The sequence below is a fragment of the Centroberyx gerrardi genome, chromosome 7 (genome assembly GCF_048128805.1).
Source record: "Centroberyx gerrardi isolate f3 chromosome 7, fCenGer3.hap1.cur.20231027, whole genome shotgun sequence".
Classification (NCBI taxonomy): Eukaryota; Metazoa; Chordata; class Actinopteri; order Beryciformes; family Berycidae; genus Centroberyx; species Centroberyx gerrardi.
The window spans coordinates 1,546,363-1,554,911 of NC_136003.1; positions in this window are offsets into that span (position 1 = coordinate 1,546,363).

Here is an 8,549-nt window from a genome sequence, read left to right on the forward strand (position 1 = left end):
GGCTGCTTAAAATCAGACATTTAGTGTGGTCAATACCACACAGCTTTCAGAGCTGGGTCAGAGGTCAAATCTGTTCTGTATATTTAGCCTGGTCTTTCAGGCTAGCATGATCTGATTTACTGGAGTGACACCTCAATTTAAAGCTCAGATTCAGACCTTTTCATAGACTCCAACATTGTTCATTTTAAACCTTCTGGTGGCTAGCAGCACACTGATGAATTATGGTTATATTCAGCTGTTTTTAAAAGGCCTGCAGCCAACTGGTTTTATATTCTAACTTATCCTCCTGTATTTCTGGTAAACCTGCTTCAAATCAAACATGTTGCACATCAAATTAAAGCTTAGGTTCTCTTCTTTCCATCAATTGTTGGCTTTCCATCATAGCACAACCTGGCTGCTTAAAATCAGACATTTAGTGTGGTCAATACCACACAGCTTTCAGAGCTGGGTCAGAGGTCAAATCTGTTCTGTATATTTAGCCTGGTCTTTCAGGCTAGCATGATCTGATTTACTTGAGTGACACCTCAATTTAAAGCTCAGATTCAGACCTTTTCATAGACTCCAACATTGTTCATTTTAAACCTTCTGGTGGCTAGCAGCACACTGATGAATTATGGATACATTCAGCTGTTTTCAAAAGGCCTGCAGCCAACAGGTTTTATATTCTACCTTATCCTCCTGTATTTCTGGTAAACCTGCTTCAAATCAAACATGTTGCACATCAAATTAAAGCTTAGGTTCTCTTCTTTCCATCAATTGTTGGCTTTCCATCATAGCACAACCTGGCTGCTTAAAATCAGACATTTAGTGTGGTCAATACCACACAGCTTTCAGAGCTGGGTCAGAGGTCAAATCTGTTCTGTATATTTAGCCTGGTCTTTCAGGCTAGCATGATCTGATTTACTGGAGTGACACCTCAATTTAAAGCTCAGATTCAGACCTTTTCATAGACTCCAACATTGTTCATTTTAAACATTCTGGTGGCTAGCAGCACACTGATGAATTATGGTTATATTCAGCTGTTTTTAAAAGGCCTGCAGCCAACTGGTTTTCTATTCTAACTTATCCTCCTGTATTTCTGGTAAACCTGCTTCAAATCAAACATGTTGCACATCAAATTAAAGCTTAGGTTCTCTTCTTTCCATCAATTGTTGGCTTTCCATCATAGCACAACCTGGCTGCTTAAAATCAGACATTTAGTGTGGTCAATACCACACAGCTTTCAGAGCTGGGTCAGAGGTCAAATCTGTTCTGTATATTTAGCCTGGTCTTTCAGGCTAGCATGATCTGATTTACTGGAGTGACACCTCAATTTAAAGCTCAGATTCAGACCTTTTCATAGACTCCAACATTGTTCATTTTAAACCTTCTGGTGGCTAGCAGCACACTGATGAATTATGGATACATTCAGCTGTTTTCAAAAGGCCTGCAGCCAACAGGTTTTATATTCTACCTTATCCTCCTGTATTTCTGGTAAACCTGCTTCAAATCAAACATGTTGCACATCAAATTAAAGCTTAGGTTCTCTTCTTTCCATCAATTGTTGGCTTTCCATCATAGCACAACCTGGCTGCTTAAAATCAGACATTTAGTGTGGTCAATACCACACAGCTTTCAGAGCTGGGTCAGAGGTCAAATCTGTTCTGTATATTTAGCCTGGTCTTTCAGGCTAGCATGATCTGATTTACTGGAGTGACACCTCAATTTAAAGCTCAGATTCAGACCTTTTCATAGACTCCAACATTGTTCATTTTAAACCTTCTGGTGGCTAGCAGCACACTGATGAATTATGGTTATATTCAGCTGTTTTTAAAAGGCCTGCAGCCAACTGGTTTTATATTCTAACTTATCCTCCTGTATTTCTGGTAAACCTGCTTCAAATCAAACATGTTGCACATCAAATTAAAGCTTAGGTTCTCTTCTTTCCATCAATTGTTGGCTTTCCATCATAGCACAACCTGGCTGCTTAAAATCAGACATTTAGTGTGGTCAATACCACACAGCTTTCAGAGCTGGGTCAGAGGTCAAATCTGTTCTGTATATTTAGCCTGGTCTTTCAGGCTAGCATGATCTGATTTACTTGAGTGACACCTCAATTTAAAGCTCAGATTCAGACCTTTTCATAGACTCCAACATTGTTCATTTTAAACCTTCTGGTGGCTAGCAGCACACTGATGAATTATGGATACATTCAGCTGTTTTCAAAAGGCCTGCAGCCAACAGGTTTTATATTCTACCTTATCCTCCTGTATTTCTGGTAAACCTGCTTCAAATCAAACATGTTGCACATCAAATTAAAGCTTAGGTTCTCTTCTTTCCATCAATTGTTGGCTTTCCATCATAGCACAACCTGGCTGCTTAAAATCAGACATTTAGTGTGGTCAATACCACACAGCTTTCAGAGCTGGGTCAGAGGTCAAATCTGTTCTGTATATTTAGCCTGGTCTTTCAGGCTAGCATGATCTGATTTACTGGAGTGACACCTCAATTTAAAGCTCAGATTCAGACCTTTTCATAGACTCCAACATTGTTCATTTTAAACATTCTGGTGGCTAGCAGCACACTGATGAATTATGGTTATATTCAGCTGTTTTTAAAAGGCCTGCAGCCAACTGGTTTTCTATTCTAACTTATCCTCCTGTATTTCTGGTAAACCTGCTTCAAATCAAACATGTTGCACATCAAATTAAAGCTTAGGTTCTCTTCTTTCCATCAATTGTTGGCTTTCCATCATAGCACAACCTGGCTGCTTAAAATCAGACATTTAGTGTGGTCAATACCACACAGCTTTCAGAGCTGGGTCAGAGGTCAAATCTGTTCTGTATATTTAGCCTGGTCTTTCAGGCTAGCATGATCTGATTTACTGGAGTGACACCTCAATTTAAAGCTCAGATTCAGACCTTTTCATAGACTCCAACATTGTTCATTTTAAACCTTCTGGTGGCTAGCAGCACACTGATGAATTATGGTTATATTCAGCTGTTTTTAAAAGGCCTGCAGCCAACTGGTTTTATATTCTACCTTATCCTCCTGTATTTCTGGTAAACCTGCTTCAAATCAAACATGTTGCACATCAAATTAAAGCTTAGGTTCTCTTCTTTCCATCAATTGTTGGCTTTCCATCATAGCACAACCTGGCTGCTTAAAATCAGACATTTAGTGTGGTCAATACCACACAGCTTTCAGAGCTGGGTCAGAGGTCAAATCTGTTCTGTATATTTAGCCTGGTCTTTCAGGCTAGCATGATCTGATTTACTGGAGTGACACCTCAATTTAAAGCTCAGATTCAGACCTTTTCATAGACTCCAACATTGTTCATTTTAAACCTTCTGGTGGCTAGCAGCACACTGATGAATTATGGTTATATTCAGCTGTTTTTAAAAGGCCTGCAGCCAACTGGTTTTATATTCTAACTTATCCTCCTGTATTTCTGGTAAACCTGCTTCAAATCAAACATGTTGCACATCAAATTAAAGCTTAGGTTCTCTTCTTTCCATCAATTGTTGGCTTTCCATCATAGCACAACCTGGCTGCTTAAAATCAGACATTTAGTGTGGTCAATACCACACAGCTTTCAGAGCTGGGTCAGAGGTCAAATCTGTTCTGTATATTTAGCCTGGTCTTTCAGGCTAGCATGATCTGATTTACTGGAGTGACACCTCAATTTAAAGCTCAGATTCAGACCTTTTCATAGACTCCAACATTGTTCATTTTAAACCTTCTGGTGGCTAGCAGCACACTGATGAATTATGGTTATATTCAGCTGTTTTTAAAAGGCCTGCAGCCAACTGGTTTTATATTCTAAAGTATCCTCCTGTATTTCTGGTAAACCTGCTTCAAATCAAACATCTTGCACATCAAATTAAAGCTTAGGTTCTCTTCTTTCCAACAATTGTTGGCTTTCCATCCTATCACAAGCTGGCTGCTTAAAATCAGACATTTAGTGTGGTCAATACCACACAGCTTTCAGAGCTGGGTCAGAGGTCAAATCTGTTCTGTATATTTAGCCTGGTCTTTCAGAATAGCATGATCTGATTTACTTGAGAGACACCTCAATTTAAAGCTCAGATTCAGACCTTTTCATAGACTCCAACATTGTTCATTTTAAACCTTCTGGTGGCTAGCAGCACACTGATGAATTATGGATACATTCAGCTGTTTTCAAAAGGCCTGCAGCCAACAGGTTTTATATTCAACCTTATCCTCCTGTATTTCTGGTAAACCTGCTTCAAATCAAACATGTTGCACATCAAATTAAAGCTTAGGTTCTCTTCTTTCCATCAATTGTTGGCTTTCCATCATAGCACAACCTGGCTGCTTAAAATCAGACATTTAGTGTGGTCAATACCACACAGCTTTCAGAGCTGGGTCAGAGGTCAAATCTGTTCTGTATATTTAGCCTGGTCTTTCAGGCTAGCATGATCTGATTTACTGGAGTGACACCTCAATTTAAAGCTCAGATTCAGACCTTTTCATAGACTCCAACATTGTTCATTTTAAACATTCTGGTGGCTAGCAGCACACTGATGAATTATGGTTATATTCAGCTGTTTTTAAAAGGCCTGCAGCCAACTGGTTTTCTATTCTAACTTATCCTCCTGTATTTCTGGTAAACCTGCTTCAAATCAAACATGTTGCACATCAAATTAAAGCTTAGGTTCTCTTCTTTCCATCAATTGTTGGCTTTCCATCATAGCACAACCTGGCTGCTTAAAATCAGACATTTAGTGTGGTCAATACCACACAGCTTTCAGAGCTGGGTCAGAGGTCAAATCTGTTCTGTATATTTAGCCTGGTCTTTCAGGCTAGCATGATCTGATTTACTGGAGTGACACCTCAATTTAAAGCTCAGATTCAGACCTTTTCATAGACTCCAACATTGTTCATTTTAAACCTTCTGGTGGCTAGCAGCACACTGATGAATTATGGTTATATTCAGCTGTTTTTAAAAGGCCTGCAGCCAACTGGTTTTATATTCTACCTTATCCTCCTGTATTTCTGGTAAACCTGCTTCAAATCAAACATGTTGCACATCAAATTAAAGCTTAGGTTCTCTTCTTTCCATCAATTGTTGGCTTTCCATCATAGCACAACCTGGCTGCTTAAAATCAGACATTTAGTGTGGTCAATACCACACAGCTTTCAGAGCTGGGTCAGAGGTCAAATCTGTTCTGTATATTTAGCCTGGTCTTTCAGGCTAGCATGATCTGATTTACTGGAGTGACACCTCAATTTAAAGCTCAGATTCAGACCTTTTCATAGACTCCAATATTGTTCATTTTAAACCTTCTGGTGGCTAACAGCACACTGATGAATTATGGTTATATTCAGCTGTTTTTAAAAGGCCTGCAGCCAACTGGTTTTATATTCAAACTTATCCTCCTGTATTTCTGGTAAACCTGCTTCAAATCAAACATGTTGCACATCAAATTAAAGCTTAGGTTCTCTTCTTTCCATCAATTGTTGGCTTTCCATCATAGCACAACCTGGCTGCTTAAAATCAGACATTTAGTGTGGTCAATACCACACAGCTTTCAGAGCTGGGTCAGAGGTCAAATCTGTTCTGTATATTTAGCCTGGTCTTTCAGGCTAGCATGATCTGATTTACTGGAGTGACACCTCAATTTAAAGCTCAGATTCAGACCTTTTCATAGAGTCCAACATTGTTGATTTTACCCCTTCTGGTGGCTAGCAGCACACTGATGAATTATGGTTACATTCAGCTGTTTTCAAAAGGCCTGCAGCCAACAGGTTTTATATTCTACCTTATCTTCCTGTATTTCTGGTAAACCTGCTTCAAATCAAACATGTTGCACATCAAATTAAAGCTTAGGTTCTCTTCTTTCCATCAATTGTTGGCTTTCCATCATAGCACAACCTGGCTGCTTAAAATCAGACATTTAGTGTGGTCAATACCACACAGCTTTCAGAGCTGGGTCAGAGGTCAAATCTGTTCTGTATATTTAGCCTGGTCTTTCAGGCTAGCATGATCTGATTTACTGGAGTGACACCTCAATTTAAAGCTCAGATTCAGACCTTTTCATAGACTCCAACATTGTTGAGTTTACCCCTTCTGGTGGCTAGCAGCACACTGATGAATTATGGTTACATTCAGCTGTTTTTAAAAGGCCTGCAGCCAACAGGTTTTATATTCTAACTTATCCTCCTGTATTTCTGGTAAACCTGCTTCAAATCAAACATGTTGCACATCAAATTAAAGCTTAGGTTCTCTTCTTTCCAACAATTGTTGGCTTTCCATCCTATCACAAGCTGGCTGCTTAAAATCAGACATTTAGTGTGGTCAATACCACACAGCTTTCAGAGCTGGGTCAGAGGTCAAATCTGTTCTGTATATTTAGCCTGGTCTTTCAGGCTAGCATGATCTGATTTACTGGAGTGACACCTCAATTTAAAGCTCAGATTCAGACCTTTTCATAGACTCCAACATTGTTCATTTTAAACCTTCTGGTGGCTAGCAGCACACTGATGAATTATGGTTATATTCAGCTGTTTTTAAAAGGCCTGCAGCCAACTGGTTTTATATTCTAACTTATCCTCCTGTATTTCTGGTAAACCTGCTTCAAATCAAACATGTTGCACATCAAATTAAAGCTTAGGTTCTCTTCTTTCCATCAATTGTTGGCTTTCCATCATAGCACAACCTGGCTGCTTAAAATCAGACATTTAGTGTGGTCAATACCACACAGCTTTCAGAGCAGGGTCAGAGGTCAAATCTGTTCTGTATATTTAGCCTGGTCTTTCAGGCTAGCATGATCTGATTTACTTGAGTGACACCTCAATTTAAAGCTCAGATTCAGACCTTTTCATAGACTCCAACATTGTTCATTTTAAACCTTCTGGTGGCTAGCAGCACACTGATGAATTATGGATACATTCAGCTGTTTTCAAAAGGCCTGCAGCCAACAGGTTTTATATTCTACCTTATCCTCCTGTATTTCTGGTAAACCTGCTTCAAATCAAACATGTTGCACATCAAATTAAAGCTTAGGTTCTCTTCTTTCCATCAATTGTTGGCTTTCCATCATAGCACAACCTGGCTGCTTAAAATCAGACATTTAGTGTGGTCAATACCACACAGCTTTCAGAGCTGGGTCAGAGGTCAAATCTGTTCTGTATATTTAGCCTGGTCTTTCAGGCTAGCATGATCTGATTTACTGGAGTGACACCTCAATTTAAAGCTCAGATTCAGACCTTTTCATAGAGTCCAACATTGTTGATTTTACCCCTTCTGGTGGCTAGCAGCACACTGATGAATTATGGTTACATTCAGCTGTTTTCAAAAGGCCTGCAGCCAACAGGTTTTATATTCTACCTTATCCTCCTGTATTTCTGGTAAACCTGCTTCAAATCAAACATGTTGCACATCAAATTAAAGCTTAGGTTCTCTTCTTTCCATCAATTGTTGGCTTTCCATCATAGCACAACCTGGCTGCTTAAAATCAGACATTTAGTGTGGTCAATACCACACAGCTTTCAGAGCTGGGTCAGAGGTCAAATCTGTTCTGTATATTTAGCCTGGTCTTTCAGGCTAGCATGATCTGATTTACTGGAGTGACACCTCAATTTAAAGCTCAGATTCAGACCTTTTCATAGACTCCAACATTGTTGAGTTTACCCCTTCTGGTGGCTAGCAGCACACTGATGAATTATGGTTACATTCAGCTGTTTTTAAAAGGCCTGCAGCCAACAGGTTTTATATTCTAACTTATCCTCCTGTATTTCTGGTAAACCTGCTTCAAATCAAACATGTTGCACATCAAATTAAAGCTTAGGTTCTCTTCTTTCCAACAATTGTTGGCTTTCCATCCTATCACAACCTGGCTGCTTAAAATCAGACATTTAGTGTGGTCAATACCACACAGCTTTCAGAGCTGGGTCAGAGGTCAAATCTGTTCTGTATATTTAGCCTGGTCTTTCAGGCTAGCATGATCTGATTTACTGGAGTGACACCTCAATTTAAAGCTCAGATTCAGACCTTTTCATAGACTCCAACATTGTTCATTTTAAACCTTCTGGTGGCTAGCAGCACACTGATGAATTATGGTTATATTCAGCTGTTTTTAAAAGGCCTGCAGCCAACTGGTTTTATATTCTAACTTATCCTCCTGTATTTCTGGTAAACCTGCTTCAAATCAAACATGTTGCACATCAAATTAAAGCTTAGGTTCTCTTCTTTCCATCAATTGTTGGCTTTCCATCATAGCACAACCTGGCTGCTTAAAATCAGACATTTAGTGTGGTCAATACCACACAGCTTTCAGAGCTGGGTCAGAGGTCAAATCTGTTCTGTATATTTAGCCTGGTCTTTCAGGCTAGCATGATCTGATTTACTTGAGTGACACCTCAATTTAAAGCTCAGATTCAGACCTTTTCATAGACTCCAACATTGTTCATTTTAAACCTTCTGGTGGCTAGCAGCACACTGATGAATTATGGATACATTCAGCTGTTTTCAAAAGGCCTGCAGCCAACAGGTTTTATATTCTACCTTATCCTCCTGTATTTCTGGTAAACCTGCTTCAAATCAA